Below are 27,210 nucleotides of genomic sequence, written 5' to 3' on the forward strand. Positions count from 1 at the left end.
ATCTGGTTTAGTATACTGTTCTAGTTTTAGGGTGGAGTGTCTCCCTTCATCAGAGTGCACAGCTACTGCACGATCAGGTCCATCCAGGGTTCATGGACGCACAAGTTCATTTCTGAGCTGGTTTCAGCGAGAATTTTGAATTCAGATAGCCTAGCCAAATTCTTTGTGACACAAACTTTGTCAGCAAACATTATTTGAAACATTTCATCAGGTTTCATTTTATTTGCAAATGTTTCCCATAATTTTATGAGACTGGTGCAAGTACATGTTCCCAATTTTGCTTATTTTTCTAAACATTCTCCCCAAGGTTCAGTATCCTTTCTAAGATTGTGGAAAATAACTGAATGGGAAACAAACATTGTGGGTCTTAATAACGACATGTAACCACTGATATTTAGCAAACGTCACTCTTTTCGTGTTGGGGAGACATGACCAATTTTAAAAAATGTAAGCAAAAATGGTAAATAAGCAACACTTGTAGAATAATGCAGCACTGGAGATGAATATGTTCTTCCATTCCTAGGTATAGTTGAACACTGGAGATGAATATGTTCTTCCATTCCTAGGTATAGTTGAACACTGGAGATGAATATTTTCTTCTATTCCTAGGTATAGTTGACTCTAATGGAACAGAGTTTGCCACAAAATGAGTAGGTTCAGTGTTAGTGAGAAAACGTGTGTTTCTACTGTTGTCGGTTTTGAGCTATTTTGACTAAAATCTCACAAATCGGAATGAGATTTTTTCTTTTAAGGTAGATGTCCATATTATAACATATGTCATGGGCATACATCATCTATGGAGTAAATTCAGTTGCAACAAATACCATTTGATGCATAGTTCAAACCTAAACATTGGTTCTTAAAAAAACGGTGTTCAATATTTTCGAATTTTCTTATCGTTTAACAGATTTACATTTTCTTAATCTGCTACGATAACATATATTGTATGTACTCCTGTATGTTCAGAAAGATCAGACCCCTTATCACCTTTGATGACTGCTACAAATATTGTTACTGATTCTATACTAAAAGCAAGGTGCTTACTTCCATTTCAGTCTAGTAAACATAGACTGGAGTTACTGGCACTCCCAAAGTAGTACTTGATACATGGATGGGAGTCGGGGCCAATCCCAAGGCATACTAGAAAAAAGGTTGCTCTTGATACATAGGTTGGAGCTTAAACAAACTCTCAAGGCATGCTAGAGACAAAATTACACTCAGAACAAGGTTACACTCGGTACATCGGTTGGAGTTACTGACACTCCCAAGGTTACACTTGTACATAGGTTACACTCCTACGTAGGTTCCACTGGAAACAAGGTTATGCTCAGAACACAGTTATACCCGAAGCAAGGTTATGCTCGGAACAAGGTTATACTCAGAACCAGGTTGTACTCAGCAGAAGGTTGGAGTTACTAGACACTCTCAAGGTTGTAGTCAAAACATGGGTTGGAGTAACTGGCACGCCCAAGAATACACTAGGTACATAGGATGGAATTGATGACAAGGTTACCACTCGGTACATAGATTGAAGTTACAAGGTTCATTCAGCATTCACTCTCTAGTCCCTGAGCAACACAGTTCAGGTGCCAGGGAAATGAGAGAGGGTCCGGAGCAATGATAAGCAAGGAGCGCTGAAGGAAAATTACAAAGAAAGAGCTGGAGCAAAGTCTAGCGACTTGAAGAGGTTGACAGATAGGCCTGCTACTACTAAAAAGGATTAGTACACACTGACCTGAAAGGAAAGTACTTAGCCTTGTCTAGTACTTTAACTGGAATCCAAAGATGGCAGGAGGCTCATTTCAAGAAGCTGAAGAAGAGGTGGATTCATAGCTCATGAAGAGAGACACTGGAAGCATAATCGGAGTCAGGATTGCAGAATTATTGGGGAAGACTTAGAAAGCTGGGATTTTTCGGGCAACTCAGGAGATGAGTGCATGGACAAGGCTTGCACAGGGCTGGAATGCTGAAGGTCTGGGAGACTTGAGAGTTAGGTGCAGGGATGAAGCTTGTGCTGGACAGGAACACAGGGAGATCTTGGTGAATCAGGACTTAAGTGCAGGAGCATTGCTTGCGCATGACGGGGACAGGTATGAGGCAAAGCCCCAATACAAGTTCCAACTGAGTATTTATACAGGAAGCATAGAGTGTTCAAGAAAGGCATATGTCCCACGTGGAAGCATGGAATCTTCCTATGAACATGGGGAAAACCACGTTACCTACAACTGAAAAATCACGTTAAATACAGCGAATATGAGGCTTTGCAGGCAGCAGTTGCAAACGGTAATTGACAACAATTACAAGTAGAACTGAACCCCAAGTACATGATGGTACACTTGAATGGTTCACAGCGGAAACGTGACTACCCTAAATAGACATGTAATGACTGCAGGTGCTAACTAGACTAAACTTGCATAGCAACAAAACAGAAGGGTCAGTGGTTCAGGCCTTCTGGGAGTGGGAGCCATGGAGTACTCGAGGCAAAAAGGTGCAACAGGGGAAGGAATGGCATGAGCTTGGCGAGTAATACCTACTGCACATAGGGCACAAGATAGAGTTGTGACACTATTAAGTAATCAGACATATACATTAATGGTGCTCTTTCAATACACTTATTGCAATTCATAATTAGCCTTACTGGGATTTTTTTGAATTTCAAAGTTTAAATTTGTAGCTTCTGATGACATGAAGTCCATCCTTTATAGTTTTCTATGCAATAACGCTTTAGAGTTTTACTATCACTACATAAATAACAAATGTTACCTTTAATGCACATTCAATATACTTTGTGATTTTCATGTACAAAACTGCTACCTTTTGAGGGTTATGAACTTAGTAATTTAATGAAGACATTGCTTTAGACACTGGGCATGTAGGCTAATTGTGTATCTATGAAGCTTGTTATTCCTGCTAGACTTCAGGTGGTCTTTCCCCCAAATTTTGTTTTACTCCTGGACCTTTGGAAGTAGGCCTGTAGATGCTCTGCCAGCCTACCTGTGGTACTAGCAGACTGACACAGTGCGACTAATTGCCCCGCAGTCAATTGGAACCACCTTTGTGTGACACACCTCGACGCAGGACCTTGCATCGCAGCCCTCCAGTCCCTTGGAACCACCACTGCCCAACACATATTGATGCAACACCTCACATCATATCCCCATAGCCTTTCTGAAACGCTGCAGTGTGATGTATCTTCATACAGGCCATCGAATCCCAGCCCCGCGGCCCATCGGAACTTCTCCTGCGCGATGCATCCTCTCCGTGGGATCTCACAATGCTCCTCAACCTGGATTTAAGGTACTTTGTTCAGCAGGCCTACCCTGATCTCTGTATTTGGCCTGTGTTCCATTGTGGTCAGCTTGAACTTATGAATTTGACCAGGTGTGACCAGTTAACCACAGTTGTCGCTGTGTGCTTAGACACACTCTTTTTCATTTAAATCTTAAAATTACATGTCTCCAATTGTACTAATTGGAATTTGTGTTGTTTTGTCTCAAATAATGTATTAGGTTTAAGCACATGTTAATTTTGGGGTTTACTTATGACTTCACCCTGACAAGACGTTTCACCCCACTCAACCAGTAACCCAATCAGTCAACCAGTAACCCAATCAGTCAACCAGTAACCCAATTTCCTATACAACTGATTAAACAAATTAGTATTTTACCTTTACCACGCATTTTATAAATCAGTTCACATCTTAACAGAAGTTACCATGTGGCAGACCTATTACATGAACAAACCTGTAAAGATGCTGACCTTATGTGCACAGCAAAAGGCTTGACTAGGAACAGGCCTCATCCTATGCAGTTAGAGGGGTAACCTTATAAAATAATAATCTGAGAGTCATGGCAGGTTTATAGGCCTTGGACCTCTGAGGGGTGGAAACAGCATGCAGAAACGACAAACTGTTCATGAGCTGGAAATATAGATGATAGATTTTTACAGCGATATATTTAATATATATATGGTGTGTAGCTTTAAGGGTGTGAGTAGCTGCTCATTCACTACCTTTCCAACACATGCTGCCTCTATGTGGGTGCGGCAGTGAGGATGAAGACAAGAGATGGCTGAGAGTATTTTTAAAGGTGTGTTTTGGTAGAATGGTGTATCCACTTTCAGGTGTTTTGTCGCCTGTGGGCTGTAGGTAAACAATATGCAGATGTTTGGCAGATGCCAGGCTCCTTACAAGAGGATGGAACGTGCATGAGGGTGTGATCAGTCAATGAATAATGAATACTGGTTAATAAAGAGAGCAGGAGGAGAAGAAGGTTAACTGCGTTCAGACTCATGGCAAAGTTGTTTATCTCTAATAAATGAACTAGCACACGTGACGATGCACTCACCAGGATTGAATGCCTAAGAAGAGCAGCAGGTACCCTTTCTCAACCTACAATCCAAGTGTTTCTGATCATAGTCCTGCTTTTCAGAAATATAAAGTTTAAATATAAACTGAAATTATTTGTAGGCAAAGGTTAGAGATTTCCTTTGCAGAACAACCACGAATGTTTGCGTGCCTCCCTGATATTATTGTACTCTTTATAAATGGTCTTTCCATACTCTACTTAAAACGACGATTCATTTCCAGTTTTGAAAAGTGTTGAATGTGATTGTTGTGTTCTAAGCTCTAGGAAAGAAATCTGGTTCTACTTGTACAGTCTGCTGTTCTCGACCTTCTCTGATTGAAATCAAAACATCCGAAAACCAGTGCTTTGGCAACCTTGACTCTGCAAATGAACTTGATTCAGTTCCTTGAGAAGCAATTGCATTTAAAAAATAGTGCTGAATCCATCCCTCTCTTGCTTGTCATTGTTTACCTGGAGCCCTTGAACACCAACGGACAATAAACAGTGTCATATATGTATTGCATTCTACTTCTATCTATATGGCATTTCATAATAACCCTCAAGTTGACATGGTTGATTGAAGTCCCTGGTAATGTATTGAAAGTGGTACATGGCAACGTTTTCAATGTGACAACAATTAATCACTGTCCCTCTTGTTTTATCTATTTGGCATGAGCGACGTGACACTGTCATAAAATGGGACATAAGTGATCCATAGCATGATAGGCATTAATGGTGAATAGATCAAACGATAGCAGGTGATCAATGTATTCTATAAACATGCTGTCTCGAGGGCAGGGAGCAAAACCAAGAAAACATTTAGACAAGGTATATGGTACAGTTTTAGGCTGACCTATTTGCAGTTTTGATATGATGTACATCCTTATTTGTTATTTTCACTGATTTTATGAGATGGCTCTTCAGAGTTTTTTTAAACCCACTGATGGGCAGGTAATCTTGGATCTCGGGTGCAGTGATATACCATGGTTGGGACCTAGCAGATGGGAAGATCGGAATCTGGACATAGAACAGGGTTTCAAGGAATTGTTGGTGGATCACAAATTTGAAGTAGGTCAAATTGTTGGTAAATTAATCCACTAAGAGCCTCATTTAAGCTGAAAGCCACTCGGGTTTGTGACAAAAGGGAGTGTTAGGTGAATACCTAGGTACGTTCTAAAAAGTTCTGATAGCAAAGGTAAGCACCTTGTCCAGTGGGAAGAAGGAATATTGAGGGAGGTCCACTTGTGGTATCAGTTGGTGGCCCATGGCAAGACAGCACTTCCGCAGCAGGGTTGGAGGTTCAGCAAGGTTCCATTTTAGTGAGTTAAGACTAGTCTCAAACTCAGGCCCAGATTTACTACACTTTAAGAAACGCAAAACAGCAAGGGAACTTATTGATGTGTGTTGCGTGAAAGGGAGAAAGCAGAAATGGGCCATGTTTACTAAAATATGCTTCACTTCTGCTCTCTCCTGGCACTGGCACACTGGGGCAGCCAAAAAACTTGTGGCACTTCAAGACAAGGATGCCCGTGTTGTTGTCAGAAAAGCTTTTGTGCAGGAAGGCATACCTTCCTGCACAATACGTTTTCTTAGAGGTGCATACAGAATGCAGCAGACACGTAAAAAGGCAGAAACTGGAAGAATTTTGTTGCAAATTGTGACACAAGCTCAGGTTTAAACATTTAAGTAAATTTAGGTTTGCATCAAAGTACAAGGGTGGATGTACACGAACACCCCTGCTCCACCATGTAACATTCCCCGCCACCCCCTTTCAGACACAGGGATTACTTTTTTGGTAAAATCTTGACTTGGAGTGGCTAAGTAAATCCTGAAATACATTTTGAGTTATGGCTGCTCCATAAAAGTGGTACAGCCAAGATGGGCAGTTTTCATTCATTTGGAACAGGCTTCAAAACATACTTCCTTTCTGTACTCCTTTATTGCCACTAAATGCTTTGGCCCAGATTTACTAACACACAGCCAAGATGCAAAATGTTAGTAAATCTGGGCCAAAGCATTTAGTGGCAATAAAGGAGTACAGAAAGGAAGTATGTTTTGAAGCCTGTTTCAAATGAATGAAAACTTCCCAGAATCCCCAAACACATTACAAATGACTCTTTACATCGCCTGAGATGAGGACATAAACAATGTCTATTTTCTACACTCCCTGTGACCAAAAGAGTGTCTCTTAGAGTCTTGAAATGAACCCGTTTAGTCTCAGTTGGGGAATGGTTCCAGGATACATGCGAACTGGCAGACTTGGACAAAGTAGGTAAATATTCACCAGTCTGAGGTGATTTTGAAGCATTATATGTTCCATTCATTTAATACTGTTATTGCATTTAAGATGTGTGGGTGTGTTTGACAAGCCAAAATCTGTTTTTACTTAAGCTGCATTCACACTCCTATTTTTATTCTCTTCCTTTATCCTCTTATTTTGTCCTATCCCCATGTGGTATGGGTGTTTTTCAAGTAAGGGTTTTGCAGATGGTGTGGTTGCAAACCTTTAACTTTGCTGCTTTCTGTTAATATATTATGTTCTTTGGTTTAATAATAATAGCTCGAAGGACACAAGGTCATAATGATGGGCATATAACACATTGCTGGTTTTAGGTCTCGGCTAGATAGAGCATGTGCTGTCTCTTCAAGCCATTTTGTTTACAGTTAGTGGGCTACAGGCCGCCCATCGGCTTACCATTTATTAGCTTCAAAGTCACTGTCATTACCTTTCATTCCTGTTTGTCATGGCATGCATGCACCATGCTTCTTGTGTTTAGCACTCCCCTAAACTAGGGACCAAGTGCTTGTACCCATTCACTGCCCCGTTTTTTTTGGAGCTACTTTATTTGTGTCTAAGCACTCCATATGAGTGCTTGTGCTTTCAGTCACTCCTTTCCACTCTGCCCCACTCTCAATTCCTCTTGCTTCTTTTCTCCTCCCACCTCCCAAATCCCCGTTGCTTCTTTTCCCTTGCACCACCTGCCACTGTCCGTTTCTTCTTTAACAGCCTCTGCCCTCCTCCCTCATGTAAGGCTTTTTCCTGCCCATCTCCCTTCTATTTTTGGCCCCATCTGCTGCGCAGGCACAATGTTATGGGGTCAGATACTGCCCCCTTCCCTCCCTATGACGGCTCCAGCAGCCCACGCACAGGAATAGTGACTCTGCTGGGCGGCCCTTGGTATGAGGGTCGGAGGGAGAGGGAAAGAGATCACTTTCTCATTAAGAGAGTCCAGTTAACTGTTTTCAGCTGGATCCTTTCTTGGAGTTTGTTTACAGAAGAAAAGAATACCTCCACCTCCTGCCCAGCCTGACAGTCCTCGAGCTCAGGAACTGCACATCCTTTCAGCCTGCCTCAATGACATATTAAGTGATAATTCTTTTGAGAGGAAGTCACACTTGCAAGGCATTCACCAAGAATTGTATCTAAGATGAAAAGTTGTGGATTATTAGTAGGGTGTTTAGCTATAATGTTTTACTAAAGGGGATCATACCCTGCCAGCCCGCTTCTATTTTGCAGCCAAATCAGAATTGAATGGCCTTTTGGTGCTTAGTGACAGCTTATCATGTTACTTACCACAAGGGTCTTCATCCTATTGTAGGCATGAGAAATAAATTTTAAGTGAACCTCGCAAGACTAGTACTTATAACTTGCAAATTACAAACAAATGTCTATGCTGTGGACTTTTCAACCCGCGGAGCTTTGTCCCTTTCTTGCCAGCTAAATGAAGCCATAAACAATAGTCACATGCCACGTTGCAATACTCTGTCTTTTGAACCAGCAGCACTTTGCATTTTGGGATTTGTAGTTTCTCCTCTCCATTGATTGGCTAGGAATCCCATCATCCAAAGTCCTGTTGGCTGAAAAGCCAGAACTGGCAAGGGTGTCAGGCGTGGCTGGGAAGAGGAGGGGGGAACAGAAGGGCATTATCTTGGTCCATGTTAGAATCTACATAAATTACCGTCTTCGTCATCTTGCATGGAAAATATTGTCTGCATTGAGGCTTCTAAGAGGTTGCTACTGTGCCAAACGAAATGTTGGCCTTGCCAATGCTCGTTTCTCTATGTTAGTTGTTTTGTAATTAAAGTACAAAAACTTTGTATATTATCCAAATATGCTCATATGATGGTAACAAGACTGCATTTAGAACAATGATTCTCTACAACGTATCTTTAATAGTAATCCTGCTGGGACTGGCACACTTAATTAGCGAGCAGGTTTGATAGGCCTCTGGGAGAACTCTTTTTCCCCCTAATGTAAAGCACTAACCCACTTCAAATATCTCTGGTTATTATTTCACAGGCATGGGAAAGTCTGAAGAACTGTGTTTTCTCTGAGGGGATTACTGATTCAAAATCACTGTGTATATCCTAAAGCACTCCATCTGTGACATTAAGGGAGAGTCGGATGCCGGTGTCTAGCATGTAAGCTATACCATGCAGAACAGATATATTCAGACTTGGACAGCACATGTATAGTAGTGATGCTATTAGATATCAGACAGGAGACTTGTAGACACAACTCTGACAATATAATGTCATACAAACTACTGGTTTCATATGTACTGTTCAAGAGGGACCATCCATGGAAAATGCAGACTTTCACAAAACGTTCCATCACAAGATCCTCATTTACACTTTCTAGTCGCCATATTAAATTTTCATACATATCATTACATACGATTCCCTCAATGCCCATTGTGACAAGAAACGTCTACTCGAACCAACCCTCCCACGAGGGAAAGCTATGATGTGTGTGTTTGTATGGAAACTCCATGAGCATAGGAAGCCTGATAATATGGATCTAAGCAGGATTACGCATGGTCTAAACACAACATCCGGTAGGGTGAAAAGAGCAAGTTCTAATACCTGGACATTAAGTATGCCTGAATAGTGCATTACAGTATATGTGTGTTTTATCTGTATGCTATCCAGAATCAAGTACAGAATATGATTCTAGTACTTCCAGAAACCAAGTCAGTGCATTATAGGGAGTATTATGCTTTTGTTTTATGACGCATCATAATAATAGACAAACGCTTGTGAGGGGAAATACTCTTAATTGTGCATCGTGGTTGGCCAAACCTTCACATATATGTGGCATCTACTGTTGACCAGGAAATGGATTCGGGGTCTACAGTATTGTGCCAGAGAATAATGCCCATAAAATGACGCACTCGATTGTAATCCACGAGGCCAGGGAGCATAAAACACACCATTGAGACAGATAGATTTTTCCTGTTCGTTGATGTTTGGCACACAGAAGGTCAGCTATCCCTGCCCATCTTCGATATACATTTTCAAAGATACATAGGTCATCAGAGAATAATGGGCCATTTCATTCTTACAAAAGACACAGGGCTTTAGGGATTTCATTATGCTTTATAAACAATGGTATGTATTCACAAGACTAATGAGCAACAAGTCCCATCCTTCCACGATGCCTTTTCCTAAAAGTCTGCATATTTATAATGTACATTTTTAATTGTCTGATTGTCTTGGAACATGCTCTTGTGATAACAAAAAAGTGATCCATGTATCTGTATTTGAGGCACAATAAAGAAATTGATCAAAATTACCCAGTGTCCATGATGTTCACTTAATAGAAGGATAATCGGAACAACGCAATTGACAGCTTAAAATTCCAATCCACTGCTTGGTCTCTTTTTGGGAGCATCACCTCTGTGTAGAAGAGGGTCTTTCACATTTCACTATCGTTGAACGCCATTCATGTGGAAAGAAATTTCTACCCACTCAATAATTAGCCCGTCTGATCTGGTCATCCATTAGGGTTAAGCTCCCCGGAAGTTATAACACTTCCCTAAGCCTCTGTCTGGGATAGGTTCCATCTTCCTTGAACTGTTTGCCTGGCTAAGGTAATTGGAGAGATGGTACTTCCCATTACATTAAGTTCTTCTGTTTATGTAGGTTTCAATTCAGTTTATAAAACAATTACTTAGAGTATTCATTTTTTAGACTACCCGGGGCTTTTCTCCAGTATAAATCAGTTAGAACTGGTCAGGTGGGCTTAAAATGATTCAGGAAACCATACTTAGAAGAAATCAAAACCATAGCAAGAAGGTGGAAAGAAGCCAATATGTGCTTTAGCACTTATTTATTGAACCCACCTTCACCCATGTGATCCTGGATCACAACTAAATATAAAGAGGGGGGTTCTGTTTATCTAAGGTTCTGGACTTCATCTGTCCACAGGAGATCTGACTGAAACCAGTTTCACACAGGCTCACAATACTTTTTCATGGTGACTGGGGCACACCATTCAATGCCGAAGTTAAATAAATTGTTAAATATATTGTTATCTATTTGAGTTATTAAAGACACAATTGTCTTTGTCCAAGCGTACAATCTATCAATGACCTTTATTCTTTATTGTAATCATGTTATTTTATTTTTAGCACATGAACACCGGTGAAAGGGGAGGACCAGTCTGGATCCAGTTAAAGGCCTGTGTTCTACCAAGGTAAGTGACACTGAGACAGAAGAATATTCCACTTATCTGCATAGTGTTCAAGATAGGAGGAGATGATATCCAATGGGATGTTCCCCGCTGCACTTGGTCACACAGTTATCCTTGTGGACTCTGCAGGAGTGACTATAGAGCCAGTTCAGGCCAGAGATTCAGAGTGGGGGTCTACCATAATGAAGTTGAGTTGCTTATCCTGTGGTACTGGGGGTTGTATGCACAAGGCCTGCTTGACTTCAAATTTGGGATAGGGTGCTATTGTATCTATTGTAGATTGTAATTTAATGGCGCTGTGTATAAGCACTGCGCAACTGTGTGCATCAACAACTTTTCCATGTATGAAATTGAATATGTATTTAGAGTGGTCATTCACACATTATTATATCTCAAGAATAGAAAAAGAACATTGCGAAATAAAGAATCGTTCTTGGCTTACTCTAACGAGAGTGCCTGCAAATAATCAAAGAAGGATATAGCAGAGACTGCTTCATTCGAGAAGACAGCTAGAAAAAGTTTTTGAACCTTTGTAAAATTTAAATTCAACCAGCAGAATCAAATAAAATGTACAATTTTGCGCTAAATGAAATTGCTAAATTATTGTTTTTTCTAAATGTACCTCTGTCAAAATTGTTAAATGTTGTCAGAATAATTGTCCGGCAGGAATGCAATACAGTTTCTTTTCGAGGACAATAAGCGAAAAAAACTCCTAAGAACGTTTTACGTGTTTCCATTTTTTTCGTCTCCCATCAACGTACTTTTGGTGATTTTACTTTCCCGGCTATCTATTAATATAATCTACCAATATTTTCCTTGAAGTTCATTAAAATGGCAAACGCAACCATCCTTAGTGTGCTTTCAAGGGATCATTTCATGAAATGAGGCAAAAACACTGGAAACGAGCACAGTCTGAATGATGGAAACAAAAACAGAATGTATACTAAGACTAGGGGTGGGTGGAACTCACGGAGTTATTTGAACACACTTTCAGGATTAAGTGTAGTTCTGCGAATGGGCAGAAATCAGCATGTCATGTCACTCACACCAGGAGCTCATTCTCCTAAAAAAATCAGCGCAAATGGCACTACGCCGCATACCAGAGAGTATTGCTGTGCAAGTTCTTTTTGCTGCTGCTCGAGTAGATTTTCTACTAAAGCACAAACTTTCCCGAAGTGAACAGTCGTGTCTGCCTGCGACAGCTTGAGGTGAGAGAGATCCTGAAAATCATGCGAGGGGACTCCAATTCTTGCTTGCTCTTGCCAACTCACCATTTCAAGCCATGTGCTAGAAAAACTCCGCCACGCGGTGAATGACGGAATTTGGCCGGAGCTCCACATTACACGCAATGTGGAGTGGCCAAAATTCTGCCGCCTTCACCAAGGGAGCGGAATTCATCGTCTACACCTAACTAAGACATGTCTGTCTGTAGGGAGATTAACAGATGTGGTACAGAATTGCTCAGGGTTCAGCTTTAAAGTTGTTCTTTTGGAGAGTTCAGATTTACTTACTGAAGAAGCTCGTGTGAAAGGTCGGTGTCCCTTCTGGGTTACAGAATAGATCTAAATGTCAGTGTTTTCTAAGTGGAAACCAATTTTTTAATAAATACCCTCTATATGGAAAATTAACACATTTATTTCTCAAACACTTTTTGAGTGAAAAATTTAGAAGAACTGAGTTTGACATAGGCTTCATGTTAGTATACTATATGCAAACATATTTTTGAAATACATTTAGGGGGTCATTACAACCCTGGCGGACGGTGTTAAAGCTGCGGTAATACTGCAAACAGGGCGGCAGATAAAAAAAAGGAATTATGACCCAGGCGGAAACCGCCAACAAAGACAGCCACTTTAACACACCGCCTGCCACCGCAGTACAGACAAGCAGCGTGGCGGTCACCGCCAACAGACAGGCGGACGACAATGTACTGCCCATAGTATCACAACCCGCCAATCCGCCACCTTTTCCGGGGTGGATTCACCGTGGATAAAAACACAGCGGAAACAGCTTTTACAATGGGAAAACGCTCACCTGAACACATCCCACTAGGAACGAGGACTCCATGGACCCGGAACTCCAAATACTCCCTGCCCTTGTCTTTCTGCTCCTCTATGACCACCATCTACGTAGGTGCCGAAGACAACGGTGAGTACTGCACCTACGACATGGGGGAGGCAAAAGTTAGGGGGACACCTACCAAACACCCCCACCCTCGCATATTACAACATACACACCAATGCATCCACAAAAATCACAATAACAACCCACAATCCCCCCGGAAGAATGAAAAGACAAAGCGAAATCCGTTCAAACATTGTAATGTTGCAATATACATGTCTTCCAAAATGCATGGGCGAGGCCCACAAAAGATACCTGACTACAATCGGAGAGAACACTGCCGGGGCATCAGATAGAAATACTACAGGCACCTCAGGGGGAAGGGAAGGGAGGGCACCTCAGCCGGATTACTGCAAAGCCAGATCCACGATGGTGCTCCATGCCCATTGATGTATCCTGGGGAGTGCAAAGCCACAGTCTCTCAAGTCTCTACAGTGGGTGGTTTGCCCACTGCTCTATCCTGGGAAGTGCAAAGCCACAGTCTCTCAAGTCTCTACAGTGGGTGAGTTGACCACTGTGCCATCCTAGGGAGTGCAAAGCCACAGTCTCTCAAGTCTCTACAGCGGGTGGGGTGCCCACTGTGCCATCCTGGGCAGTGCAAAGCCACAGTCTCGCAAGTCTCTACAGTGGGTGGGGTGCCCACTGTGCCATCCTGGGGAGTGCAAAGCCACAGTCTCTCAAGTCGATAACATTCTCCACTGGTTCTGGGGGGGACTGGTGCCCAGACTGGATGAGTCTCCCCGTGAAAGTTCCTGTTCTGTCACTGTCCCAGCTGCACATGGGATAAGGATGCCTGATGTGGCGGTCTATTCATTCCTACCCGGTGCTTGCCCTGTTCAGCGGTCTTTACCATGGCGGTCTTTGCCCTGTTCAGCGGTGCTTTGCCATGGCGGTGTCTGGACTGTTCAGCAGTGCTTTGCCATGGCGGTCTTTGCCCTGTTCAGCGGTGCTTTGCCATGGTGGTCTTTGTCCTGTTCAGCGGTGCTTTGCCATGGCGGTTCTGGACTGTTCAGCAGTGCTTTACCATGGCGGTCTTTGCCCTGTTCAGTGGTGCTTTGCCAAGGCGGTCTTTGCCCTGTTCAGCGGTGCTTTGCCATGGCGGTTCTGGACTGTTCAGCGGTGCTTTACCATGGCGGTCTTTGCCCTGTTCAGCGGTGCTTTGCCACAGCGGTCTCTGGACTGTTCAGTGGTGCTTTACCATGGCGGTCTTTGCCCTGTTCAGTGGTGCTTTGCCATGGCGGTCTCTGGACTGTTCAGCCGTGCTTTGCCATGGCGGTTCTGGACTGTTGAGCGGTGCTTTGCCATGGCGGTTCTGGACTGTTCAGCAGTGCTTTGCCATGGCGGTTCAGGACTGTTCAGCGGTGCTTTGCCATGGCGGCTCTCGTACGGACATTGGTGTGTGGCATGACATTCCCTACACTGGGTTTTGTTGTGTGGCATGACGTTCCATCATAGCCCACCTGGGCTGTGTCAGCCGGGGCCCTCCTGGGCACTGACTCCGGTGGTGGCGGTGGTCTCCTGACCAGTGACGATACTTGGGCCCTCCTGGGCTGTGACCCTGGCGGTGGTCTCATGACCAGTGACGATACTTGGGCCCTCCTGGCTGTGACTCTGGCGGTGGTCTCCTGACCAGTGATGATACTTGGGCCCTCCTAGGCTGTGACTCTGGCGGTGGTCTCCTGACCAATGACGATACTTGGACCCTCCTGGGCTGTGACTATGGCGGTGGTCTCCTGACCAGTGACGATACTTGGGCCCTCCTGGGCTGTGACTCTGGCGGTGGTCTCCTGACCAGTTACGATACTTGGGCCCTCCTGGGCTGTGACTCTGGCGGTGGTCTCCTGACCAGTGACGATACTTGGGCCCTCCTCGGCACTGACTCTGGCGGTGGCGGGGGTCTCCTGACCAGTGACGACGGTGCTGGCGGTTGTGTCTCGACCGCCGGGAATGATGCCACCCTTCTCCGCCGTGACACTCACAACAGGTTGGGCAGACTTCCTCTGGCCCTTCCCCACCTTTGGTGGAGTCACAGCTGACTCTCCAATCCCCTTGGAACCCATGTCAGTTGTTTTCCCACCAGGAGTCTTCACACGGTCCCGTCGTCCACTCCCCAATTTTAGAGCCTTTACAGGGGGTGGGCTGCCAGTGCCTTGGCTCCGGGTCACACTGCCTGCCCTGGTGGCCGGTGCACTCCACAAACCTTGAACAGGCACCACTGGTATTGGAGGCTTTTTGGCTGAGGAGCTACGACGGGACTGATGAATTGGGGGGGGGAGGCAAAAAGGTCAACTTTACAGAGGGACAGTTTCTGACGTACACTGGGATGGGTAGTTGAAGGTGGTCTGGGAGTGGAGGAAGAGGAGGTGGTTGACGGAGGTGTCACTTTAGGTGTTTTGGGTGCAGGTGCAGGTACTGGAGGCTGTCGTGAGGTGGATGGATGTTGGGTGTGTGGTTGCCGGCGTTTGTGTACTTTGGGAGGGGGCGTCACGGACACACTGGGAGAGGACACAGGGGACGTGTAAATGGCAGTGGAGGTGGTGAGTGCAGGTGAGCGGCTTGGGGTGCTGGGTCTCCTTGTGCGATTCATGGTGCCTGTAGATGTGGTGCATGCAGGTGTGTGTGTAGACTAGACTGGGAGGGAGGAGGGAGAAGAGGAGGAGGGGGACACAGTGGAGGCAGTGGATGTTGCTGTGTCTGTACGTGGGTGAGGCTTGCGTGAGTGCCTGTGGGTTGTGTGGTGCCTATGTTTGCTTGAGCTACTTGTGTGTGCTGACTTGTGTGCATGTTGGTCTGTAGGTGTGCTTGGGATGGGCTGGGGTACAGGGGATTGGGTCTGGGTGGAGGAGGTTGGAGGGGGAGGCTGGACGCAGGGACAATGGCTGCCATTAGTGCTGAGGCCAGAGATTGCAGGGTTCGCTGAAGGACAGCCTGACCAGAATGATTGCCCTCCAGGAATGCATTACTGTGTTGCAACTCTCGTTCTACACCCTGGATGGCATTCACAATGGTAGACTGCCCAACAGTGAGTGACTTGAGGAGGTCAATGGCCTCCTCACTGAGGGCAGCAGGGGTGACTGGGGCAGGGCCTGAGGTGCCTGGGGCGAAGGTGATGCCCACCCTCCTGGGTGAGCGGGCACGGGGCGAACGCTGAGGGGCTGCTGGGAGGGCGGTGCTGGTAGGGGAGGTGGTGGCTGTACCTGTAGAAGTGGGGCGCACAGATGGTGCCGCCACCACAAGGGAGCCCCCATCGGCGAACGAGTCCGTGTTGCTGCTTGGGGATCCGGTGGCCGATGTGAAGCTCCCCTCGCCCTTCGTCCCACTGGTGCATTCAGAGTCTGTGGTGTGGCCCTCCATGGCCATGTGGGATGCAGCTCCCTCGTGCTCCGGTGCCACTGTACCTCCACCTGATGATGCTGATGTACAAAAGGACAGGGAGAGCAGAAAAAGGGGGGGGAGACAGAAGAAAGAGAGTTTGAGTGCATGGCATACCGCTACCGTTGGCGGACAAGACAGACACAGCAGCCCCCTGCATTACGCCGTGCTCCTGCCCTCTGCATATGCAATTTCTGGGATATGGCCTACATGGCAATGGTGGACATCTGCACACATGGATGCCACAGGGGCAACTATACCTGTACTTGGCACTCTGCTGAGGTGGGGTAGAGTGCCACATGGCCTGCATTACGGAGGGGCCTTACCTACCGAACTCGCCCTGGCCTAGGGAAACCCACAGCCCACCTCCCCCACCCAGACACCTCCACTGCACGCAAAGTCAGCTGAATGAGAGTGTACTCACCCCCTTGTGTCTGCTGTGATGCCCTCAAGCGCCCATCCAACTCCGGGTAGGCCAACGCCAGGATCCGGAACATCAGGGGGGTCATGGTGCAACGGGCACCCCTCCCATGTTGGGAGGCCATCCCCAGCTGAGCCTCCGCCGTCTTCTTGCTGCAGCGGCGAATGTCCTCCCATCTTTTCCGGCAGTGGGTGCCCCGTCTCTGGTGGGCCCCCAGGGTCCGGAACTCCTTGGCGATGGCGCGCCAGATGTCCCTCTTCTGGTGGGCGCTGACCTACATGACATGCACAAGGAAAGAGGAACAGTCATTACCAACTGCACCGTCGATGTGAGTGGCCCCCTCCCTACTCTGGCCATGTGGCCCATTCATTCCCATGCATTAATGTTCTATGAACTCGGCCCCCTTCCCTCTTCCAACCAGCCCTCTTCACCCAGTCCTAGCCCATACAACGTGCTCCCTGTGTACTAACCTGTTGGTCTGGAGGACCGTAGAGTAGCGTGTACTGGGGGAGGACCCCGTCTACCAGTTTCTCCAACTCCTGTGCAGTGAAGGCAGGGGCCCTTTCCCCAGACGCAGCAGCCATCGTCACTTCCAGACCGAGGTCACAGCAGCACTTGCAGTGTAGGTCCTCTCCTGTCGAAGGTCAGGTATCTAGTGATTGAACAGATAGAAAATGGCGGTGACGTCCGCGGCGGTGCGCATCATCACCGCCGGCGCACCTGTTCATTGGCTCCTGGGACCCATAGGGTCCTATGTCAACAAATGCAGCATTGCGCCACGGTCTACGACCGCCTACCCCGACGGTGTGCAACGCCAGTGCAGTTACCCCACAATCCCATTGTCCCAGTTTAGAGGTCAGGCAGCTGCCATTTCAGGGGCCCAAATGGCTTAATTTACCTCTGCGTCACACATAGCTAGGCCTACACTCAACACACATACAGGAAGGGTTTTGTGAGTGGTGTAGTCTTGTGTCCTTCGTAGGCACCGTCAGCTGGGACATGTGAGAAGATGGCGGAATCCTCCGGTGTACCGACCGCTGGTGGACCTGTTGACAATGGAAGAGAGACATGTCATCGTCACCTACCGGTTTGACCGTGCCACAATCCAGGAACTATGTACCCAGTTGGTGCCAGACCTGATGTCACCAATCCGCCATCCGACTGGAATCCCCCCTGACGTGCAGGTGCTGTCAGTGCTCCATTTCCTTGCTAGTGGGTCTTTTCAGACAACAGTGGCCATGGCATCAGGGATGTCCCAGCCTATGTTTTCCAACGTGCTGTCCAGAGTTTTGTCTGCCCTGCTGAAACACGTAAGGAGATACATAATTTTCCCTGAGGTGGAGGATTTGCCTACAGTTAAAGGTGACTTCTATGCCCTTGGACATATCCCCAACGTCATAGGTGCCATTGATGGGACCCATGTAGCTCTGGTCCCCCCCTACAGGAGTGAACAGGTGTTAAGGAACAGGAAGAGTTATTCTTCTATGAATGTTCAGATGGTCTGTTTGGCAGACCAGTACATCTCGCAGGTAAATGCTATGTTCCCTGGCTCAGTGCATGACGCCTACATCCTGCGGAATAGCAGCATCCCTGATATGATGGGTCAACTCCAGAGGCACCGTGTATGGCTATTGGGGGACTCTGGTTACCCCAACCTGTCCTGGCTATTGACGTCACTGAAGAATCCCAGGACCAGGGCAGAGGAACGCTACAATGAGGCCCATGGGCGGACTAGGAGGGTGATCCAACGCACCTTCGGCCTCCTGAAGGCCAGGTCCAGGTGCCTCCATATGACAGGTGGTTCCCTATTCTACTCACCAAAGAAGGTGTGCCAGATCATCATCGCCTGCTCAATGCTTCATAATTTGGCTTTGTGACGCCAGGTGCCTTTTCTGCAGGAGGATGATCCAGATGACGGTGTTGTAGCAGCTGTGGAGCTTGTGGACAGTGATGAGGAGGAAGCTGAGGATGAAGACAACGACAACAGGGAGTCAGTCATACAGCAATATTTCCAGTGACACACAGGTGAGAACATTTTCATTTTTACCATTACATTAACCTTCACACATCTACCTCTATCCTGTCTGTCGATTTCAACCAGTATTTGGTAACTGAGTTGTACCTTTCCATTACGGTTTCACAGGTGTGGTTACCAACGTGTCATCTGCTTGCATCCTTCAAGGACTTGTGATGTGTGACATAGGTATGTTAGCTTTACAATAGGAAACGCATTATGACACTGTCATTGATAATACATATTTACTAAATCACAGACTGACTCCAGATTGTTTTGTGTTTCAAGGGTGTTTATTGAAGTGCTCAGAAATGGGAGGGGGTTGTAAAATGAGGATGGGTGATGGCGGAGGAATGTCCATGGCAGAGTCCAGTCTATTAGTCTCACAAGTGCACTGCCCATCTGGGCATAGGAAGTGGAGCTGGGGCAGTTTAAGTATGGACAGGGTAACAAAGTGGGACAGTGGGAGGACAAACAGGGTGGTCTCATTTCCTGTTGGGGGTCTTGCCATCTTGCTCTGTCCTGTTCCTGGATCTCAGGGACCGCTTGCATGGTGGTTGTTTGTCTACAGGGGGTGGGGTGCTGGTGTGGTGGTCCTGTGGCGGGGCGTCCTGTCCACTAGCGCCGGCGGAGGTGGTGGGCATTTCATCGCCCTGGCTAGTGTCAGGGGCCCCTTGGATTGCCACGGTGTCCCTCAAGGTCTGCTGTATTTCCTTCAGCACCCCTACGATGGTGCCCAGGGCGGAGCTGATGGTCCTGAGCTCCTCCCTGAAGCCCAAATACTGTTCCTCCTGCAGGCGCAGGGTCTCCTGCAACTTGTCCAGGACCGTCGCCATCGTCTCCTGGGAGTGGTGGTATGCTCCCATGATGGAGGATAGGGCCTTGTGGAGAGTGGGTTCCCTTGGCCTTTCCGCCCCCTGTCGCACAGCAGCCCTCCCAGTTCCCCTGTGTTCCTGTGCCTCCATCCCCTGGACCGTGTGCCCACTACCACTGCCCCCAGGTCCCTGTTGTTGTTGGGGTGGTGGGTTTTCCTGGGTTCCCTGTAGTGGTGGACATACAGCTGATTGACCTGTCCTGGGTACGGAGGTTTGGGCCCGCTGGGTTGGTGCTGTGCTGGTGTTACCAGAGGGTGGAAGGTCGGTGTTGGGCTGTGCCTGTGCAAGGGGAACCGACTGTCCCGAGGCCCACGATGGTCCGGGCTGGTCATCAGGATCCAGTAGGGCAGAGCTGCTATTGTCACTGTGGGCCTCTTCTGGGGGTGGAGTGGTGTTGTCTGGACCCTCTGGTGTGGTGACGGTCCTTCGGGATCCTGCAGGGGCATAAGAGCATGATTATTGCATGTGTGTGTGTAATGGTGTGCAATGGGTGGGTGAGCGTGTAACCCAGTGCAAGCATTCCTGTGTGGGAGCTTGTGTGATGGTGGTTTAGGGGGTTGTATGGGTATGTGCAGTGGGCATGCTTTAGTGCTGGGTGTCCATGCTTAGTTGTGTCATGCAGGGCTTGGTGTTGGGAAGGGTGGTTTGTGTTATGAGTACATTAGTGAGGAGTTGTAGTGATAGGGGAGGGGGTGAGGGTGGGGGTGTGTGAGAGCATGCAGGTAGGGTGGGGGATATGATAGTTAAGATTTGACTTACCAGTGTCCCACCCCCCACCGACTCCTCCGAGGCCCTCAGGATGCATGATGGTCAAGACTTGCTCCTCCCATGTTGTTAGTTGTGGGGAAGGAGGTGGGGGTCCGCCGCCAGTCCGCTGAACCACGATGTTGTACCTGGAGACCGTTGAACGCACCTTCCCCCGTAGGTCGTTCCACCTCTTCCTGATGTCCTCCCTATTTCTTGGGTGCTGTCCCACGGTGTTGACCCTGTCCACGATTCTTCGCCATAGCTCCATCTTCCTGTCTATGGAGGTGTGCTGTACCTGTGAGCCAAATAGCTGTGGCTCTACCCGGATGATTTCCTCCACCATGACCCTGAGCTCCTCCTCGGACAAGCGGGGGTGTCTTTGGCGTGACATGGGGTGGTGTGTGTGATGTGTGGGGCGGTGTGAGTGTTGATGTGTGTGGTGATGTGTAGTGGTGTGTGGTGTTTTGTGCGTGGATGTGGTGTGGGTGATGGTGTTGTGTGCTTCTGTATGGTGGTGTTGTCTTGGCTGTGCTGTCTCTCTGGCCTTCGTCTCGAAATTGTGGTCGTAGGGGTTTGTGGGTGATGTGGGTGTGTGTTTTATATTGTGTTGGGTGTGTGGGAGTGGTGTGTGTATGTGTATCAGGTGTGTGTATTTGGAATTGTCCAATGTGGCGGTGTTTTGGAGATGTGTGTGTATTTTGAGCGCGGCAGTGTGTCCTGCCAATGGAATACCGTGGTTGAAAGACCGCCGCGTGGATTCGTGTGTCGTAATAGCATGGGCGTGTTTCTGTTAGCGTGGAGGTGGATGTTTTGTTTTCGCCAGTTTAACACTGACCTTTGGTGTGGCGGAGTTGTGTGGGTGTCTGAATTTCAGTGGATTCCGAGATGTGTGTCATAATAGCTGTGGCGGTGTACTGGCGGTCTTCTGCACGGCGGTAAGCGCCTTTTACCACCAATGTTGTAATGACCCCCTTAATGTCCTAAATATCATTAAAAAAAAAAAAGACGTTCCATTGGATTTAGATTGTCTATTGTTATATTCTTGTAATTTATATTTAGGACACAATGCTTAAGTAAAAACAACTTTGTGACAACAAAATTCTGGTAACACAAAATGAGCATTTTCTTTAAACCTCAAAAGATAGCTTGGGGCAACGAGTGAGTATAAATGCCCACCTCATGCAGTAAATGCTAGTTCCACGTGCGCATGATGTATTATCTTTTCATTTTCCCATTGTGAATACACAGTGTCTGAGTATGATGAGTGGACCCAAGGTTATCACATCACTAGCAATAGTGAATGGCCAGCTGGTATGGCAACATTACTCACAAAGGGACAATGGCCTGGAGACATTCAGTACCAATGAGTGGACATTTAGTATTTCTTATGGGCAGTGCAGAACTTGCCTGTAGGTCATTCTGCCAGAAGGGCTGGTGTGACAGATCAGTGTGTGGACCGTATTTTTGGTAGTTCGTAGGCTCGTTTCAGGATCAGACTGGCCATTTATTCCACCACTTGTCTGGGCCCTTTATTCCACCGGTGGTCTGGGGCCGTTTGAGGCATGTTTAAAAAACCGAGGGACACCCCTCTTCCAGCTTCCTGAGGTTAGTTGCAGAAAGCACAAAGGACTTTAGGAGAAAGAGATGGTGAGAGTGCAAGAGGTCAGAGAAGGAGAAGGGGCGAGGATGGATGGAACGAGAGAGATAGCACAAGGAGAAAAACGTGGCAAGGGCAGTTTGAATTTTTTTGCCAAGACTGCTTTTGGTTCCTCAATCTGTCCTGTTTTATGGCCTACTGTTCCACTATTTACTATTCATGTGCCTGGTAGTAACACAGATGTTGCCTGCAGAAGGCACAAATGCACTCAGTGTCCTGTCCATTATCTTGCAAGACACCTCTACCACGTGCCTTTACAAGTTCAGAACTGCCCCAAGTTGCAGAATATCCCCCCCTTTTAGCCACCTGAATCACTAATGGGGGCACTTTTATTTTGATGCCAAGGCCTATTTTCTGTCCAAGGTTGACCCTGCTGAATGGGTAGTTGACACAACATTGGTGAGGGCAGGTAATATAGCAGAACTATTCACAAGGGGCAACTGGTGACGCACCTGAAAGCATGGCAAGCAATGCACTTGAGACGGTATCTAGTGACTTGATCCGTATGAGATTTCAGCTGCCATGGCACAGGTAGTCCCTGGTGACAGATTCTTCAACACTTCTACTACTCCTGATGCTAATGGGCAAGATTCTATTGAAAACCAGCACTCAATCAGATAAATATTTTCATTGGACAAAAACGAATGCCACAACTATGAAATGCATTGTTGCAATATTTACAGATTCCATAAAATGCTCCCAACAGAGAAGTACAGAACATTGATTAAAAAACACGCTTTTGACTCGGGAAACTGAGAGATGCATAGATAGGTTTAAGTCCCATAAGGAGTAGAAGTGTAATTATCCAACGTTCCCTGCTTTTGTTCCTCACACTGACCCCCCACTCCCAGGCTGTCACCCCTTTCCTCTCTTCATCTGGACAGCTAAAATGAAACAACAGGCTTAACATTTTCTAGAACATGGAAAAAAGTGATTGTGCCTTGGCTGAGCTGTCAGGTTGACAAAACGCATCAAGGTGCGGGAAACATCCATTGGAATGAGGTGATGCTGCACAGCAGGAGACACGAGCATCTGTCCTTGCATGCCTTTTGTTAACACGCCTGAAGATCAAGCAGAATCACTCCTACCTCCGACCACGTGCATCATTTAACTGTGGCAGTCACAAACATGAACACCTGCACCATCTCACTACCACACCCAGAAACGTATACAAAAACAGCGCCACTTATATTAGCCCTCTTTCACAAATAGAACCATTTGCCCCAGATTCCTGTCACAAGCAATGCTATTCAGTGCTGCCTCCTATGCATGTTTCTGTATGTATGTATGTGGCATTTCTATAGCTCAGAATGCTGTACAGGGTCACCAATAAGCAAGTCAGTGAGTGGCTGGACTGGTAGCTGGTTTGTTGATGTTTAATGCATTGTAATGTAGTGTTCTTTATAGAAATGCATCTTCAGCTCTTTCCTAAATTTCAGAAGCTTAGAGGCAGTCCTGATGGATAAAGTTATGTTGTTCCAGCTCCAAGGTGCTTAAAAGGAGAAGACCTGCTTCCTTGATTTTTTCCTTCCATACAATTCTTAGGGTCTTATTTAGAGTTTGCAAAGGGTATAATGCACTTGAAATAAGGAGGACGGTATTTCTGTCACATTTGTGATGAGTAACTCATCTGCCAAATTCTAGATCAGGCCCTTAGTTTTTAGTTAGATGGTGTCCCGACTGCTGGTGTGCCGAGAGCCACCAGAGATGGTGAGCATGTTTGCAAGATAAGGGGGGGATGCTTATCAGAACTCTCAAGGTGGAAGGGGACTTCAATTGTGCCATGGCCCCAACTTCTTTAACGCATCAATTCTCTTCCCCAACTCCCATTGTCTGTTAAGAGGTATGCTAGAGATATCAGATCTGATTTCAAAAGAGACCCCATCCAGAGACAATGTCTTCTGCTTCAATGCAGCTGATAAAATATACTCTTTACTAGAGTACATGTGGAAATTATCCAAAACATTCCTCGGCATGTCTCTATTGGGGGGCTTTCTAAAAGGATCCCGGTGCAACCTTTGAATATCCTTTGCTATTTCCTCCTCCGATTACTTCACTTCCACCCCTGCTTTAATCAGGCGAACCACCAGGGCTTTCAGATCTCCACCCTCCATCCCATCCAGAACCTTTAAAATTATCAAATTACTCCTCCTTTGGTTATTTTCCAATGATTCTAAATTTGTTATGGTTCCCTCCTTGCCAACTTCCAGTTTCCATATTTCCTCTTTGTTTAGCTCCACTGTTGTCTTCAGATCCCCCACTACCTGCAAGATCATCCAACATTTTACCACGGTCCTCACACAGGCCTCTTATCCCTCTCTGATTTATATTAGAGATCTCAAATCCATTCCTGACTTCCAACAACAGGGATCTTAGCATATCTGCAATAGACTGACTAAGGAAGTCCCCTCTCTGGCCATGCCTCTACCCTCTTCCTTCGTCTGGTAGAGCTAATTGTGGTGTCAGCGTCCCAGATGCTATAGCTGGCACTTCGAACAGCTCACTGGGGCAATTGGGCTGCCCATGCTGCTCAAACCGAGGCACTTGGGTGACATTATTCAATGACGTGCTGTCTCAAGGACCTGAACAGGCACCACTGCCCCTGTCTCCCCCTTCACCCTCCTCTTCACTGTTCAACCGTACTAAAACCTAAAACATGCTGTGGCTGCAAACTATCTGATTTTCCTTGCTATCCATTGTGGCCTCAAACTGATTTTGTACCTGTTGTAGATCCCCCAATGAAGTCCTTGCCCCCTGTTCACGTAATATCAATGTTATGGGCAAAACCCTAAAATACATCCTTACTGAGGAGTAATCTTAGATCTCTTACTTGACACCTCTAGTTGCCAGCCCCTAACACCTTTGGAGGTAATATGAAAAACCTTGATCCTGCCTCCTTGTAGTTTCCAACCCAGTTCACCTTATGTGCATTCTCATGAATATTATCTCTATCAACCTTCTCTGGGACTTCCCCTGGGGCAGAAACACATGCTGTAAGGTCTTCCTTGGATCTCACTATTCTGCTTCTCAGGTAATATGAAAAACCTTGATCCTGCCTCCTTGTAGTTTCCAACCCAGTTCACCTTATGTGCATTCTCATGAATATTATCTCTATCAACCTTCTCTGGGACTTCCCCTGGGGCAGAAACACATGCTGTAAGGTCTTCCTTGGATCTCACTATTCTGCTTCTCAGTGAACAAGTCAGACTTCTGCCTGACTTGCTCAACCCAGCCGCCACTCCCTCCTTTCTTCTTCTGCCAGCCCCACCAAGCTTCTGCCCCCTCGCTTCCTTACCCCAGACAGCTTGTCTCTTCCCCTGATTCTGGACAATGTCGGCTTACCTAGCTTCTTTGACTTTTCAGGGTCTGCCACAGATCGTATTCATCCAGCCCCCTCTTCCTTCTGTGGAATTCGCCACATGTGCTAGCTCTGCCTCTTTTTCCCCCGGAAAGGAATTCTCGCAGCTGCCTTCCTTCCTTGTGGGAGGCCCGACGCTGCTCTAGACCACTGCTTGGACTGCTCCAACTCACCGCAACCCCTCCACCGCTCTTGATACTGCCAGAGCCTTTCCACAGTGGATGCCAGCCCACTAGATTAATGCGGGAAAAAAGCAGGGTAAGAGGATTTTGAGAGGGAAATATTCTACCAAACAGCACGTACATGCTCTCTCCCATATGTATCCTGACAGAGCGCACCATCACCTGCATCATTACACACTGCTCAGTAGGGATTCACTCCTGCGGTCCACTGCTAGCCAGCCGTCGTGTTCCCCCTCCTTCACAGCGTATCAAGATAGGAAATCTTGTTCATACTTCTTCAGACCCGATATGAGACATGTTGTGACATGTAAGATGACCTTAAGGGGTGCCAGTGTGGTGTCTGGAAGACCATGAAGCAGCGAGTTACCACCATCCAAATGCAAGAATACAAGGGTTTGAACAGCAGTTCTTTAGTTGTATTCTGGAAGAAATAATTTCCCTTTCTTTAGAACAAAGACCTGGTACCAGGCTGTATTTACTTTTTTGGCAATGTGTGCCTTGAGTGTTAGGCTGGTGTCCAGGGTGAATCTAAGTGACTTGGCATTTGGTGAAAGTTGAAGTTTGAAACTGTCAAGGTTCATGTCATGGTTCAAGCCAGTTTTGCACTGCTTCTCGTTTGTTTTGATGAGACTATCACATAGAGTTGTATATCATCTGTGTATTGATTAATCTTGTTGCTGTGAACTGCGAGTACCAACTGTGTTTATATAGAGGTTGAAGATGACAAGAGAGTTGATTTAATGAGCTGTCTCTGTATAGCAGAGATATATTTTTAGTATTTTGAGGTCCTCCTCGGTACTTATAGCTTTCTTTTATTTTCTTTCCTGGCTGTGGATGGATTGTTCATTTTCAGCAAGGTCTTTATAGTACCAGGGTTCTGAAGACTTTGGTTTGCACTTGCATGTTTTAATTGGGACTTGGATGTTCACATAATTTTCCTAAAGACTGTTGAATTTGTTTAGAAGGGTGTTGACGTAGGACGTAGAGTTGATTGGGTGAGATATGAGGGCAATTATTAGATTGTCTATGGAGAAGTCTTTGAAGGATCTTAATGTTTGTTTTTCTCTTTCATGTTGGTTTGTTGGTAGGATACTGAGGAGGGAGATAGGGAAGGTAAAGTGGCCAGTCCGGGGGTGTGGATAGTTAGCACTGCCCGCCTGGTCTTTTCTCATGAGTTGATATGTATAATAAATTATTTCATGAGAACAATATGGTATCCAACAAAATGCAAATTTTCAATGTTTTTCACCCCCCCGCTTTCCACTTTAAATAGCAAACAATCTGTTCTCGGTTCACTGAATGTTTTTTATAATGTACTGCTGCAAATAGGCCTGGTAATATGGGGGGGCGTGTTTATGGTACATTTTATGTGTATATAATTAAGGCTCCTGGTTTTACAGCGCTTTCTTTATAGAATACTCTTTGTTTTTCCATTTTATTTTGTAGCAGCATCTGAATGCTTCTGCACTTTCATTTTGGGACTGTTACACAAGGAGTGGAAACAGAGGTTTTTTCCCATCATGTCATACTGCAGAGTGACACGTCGGTAATATCACAGGAGCACAGCATCCAGTGGTGCAGCAGCTGCAGTGCACCGGCGCCAGAGTCCTGAGGGGCCCATTCAGCACTCATTATTTCTGTA

The 27,210-nt window shown here is 46.3% G+C and overlaps 1 protein-coding gene across 15 annotated transcripts in view; it reads left to right on the plus strand.

The window, feature by feature from the left end:
- The window catches only part of LINGO1 (leucine rich repeat and Ig domain containing 1), a 3,157,620-nt gene that overhangs the window by 1,954,712 nt on the left and 1,175,698 nt on the right, over window positions 1–27,210 (plus strand). For all 15 annotated transcript variants that reach the window (XM_069222181.1, XM_069222179.1, XM_069222184.1 and 12 more), the window contains one exon: window positions 10,760–10,824. The gene's annotated coding sequence lies outside the window, so the exon portion shown is untranslated. The remainder of the gene's footprint in view (window positions 1–10,759; window positions 10,825–27,210) is intronic.

This window comes from Pleurodeles waltl, chromosome 3_1, assembly GCF_031143425.1.
Source record: "Pleurodeles waltl isolate 20211129_DDA chromosome 3_1, aPleWal1.hap1.20221129, whole genome shotgun sequence".
NCBI lineage: Eukaryota > Metazoa > Chordata > Amphibia > Caudata > Salamandridae > Pleurodeles > Pleurodeles waltl.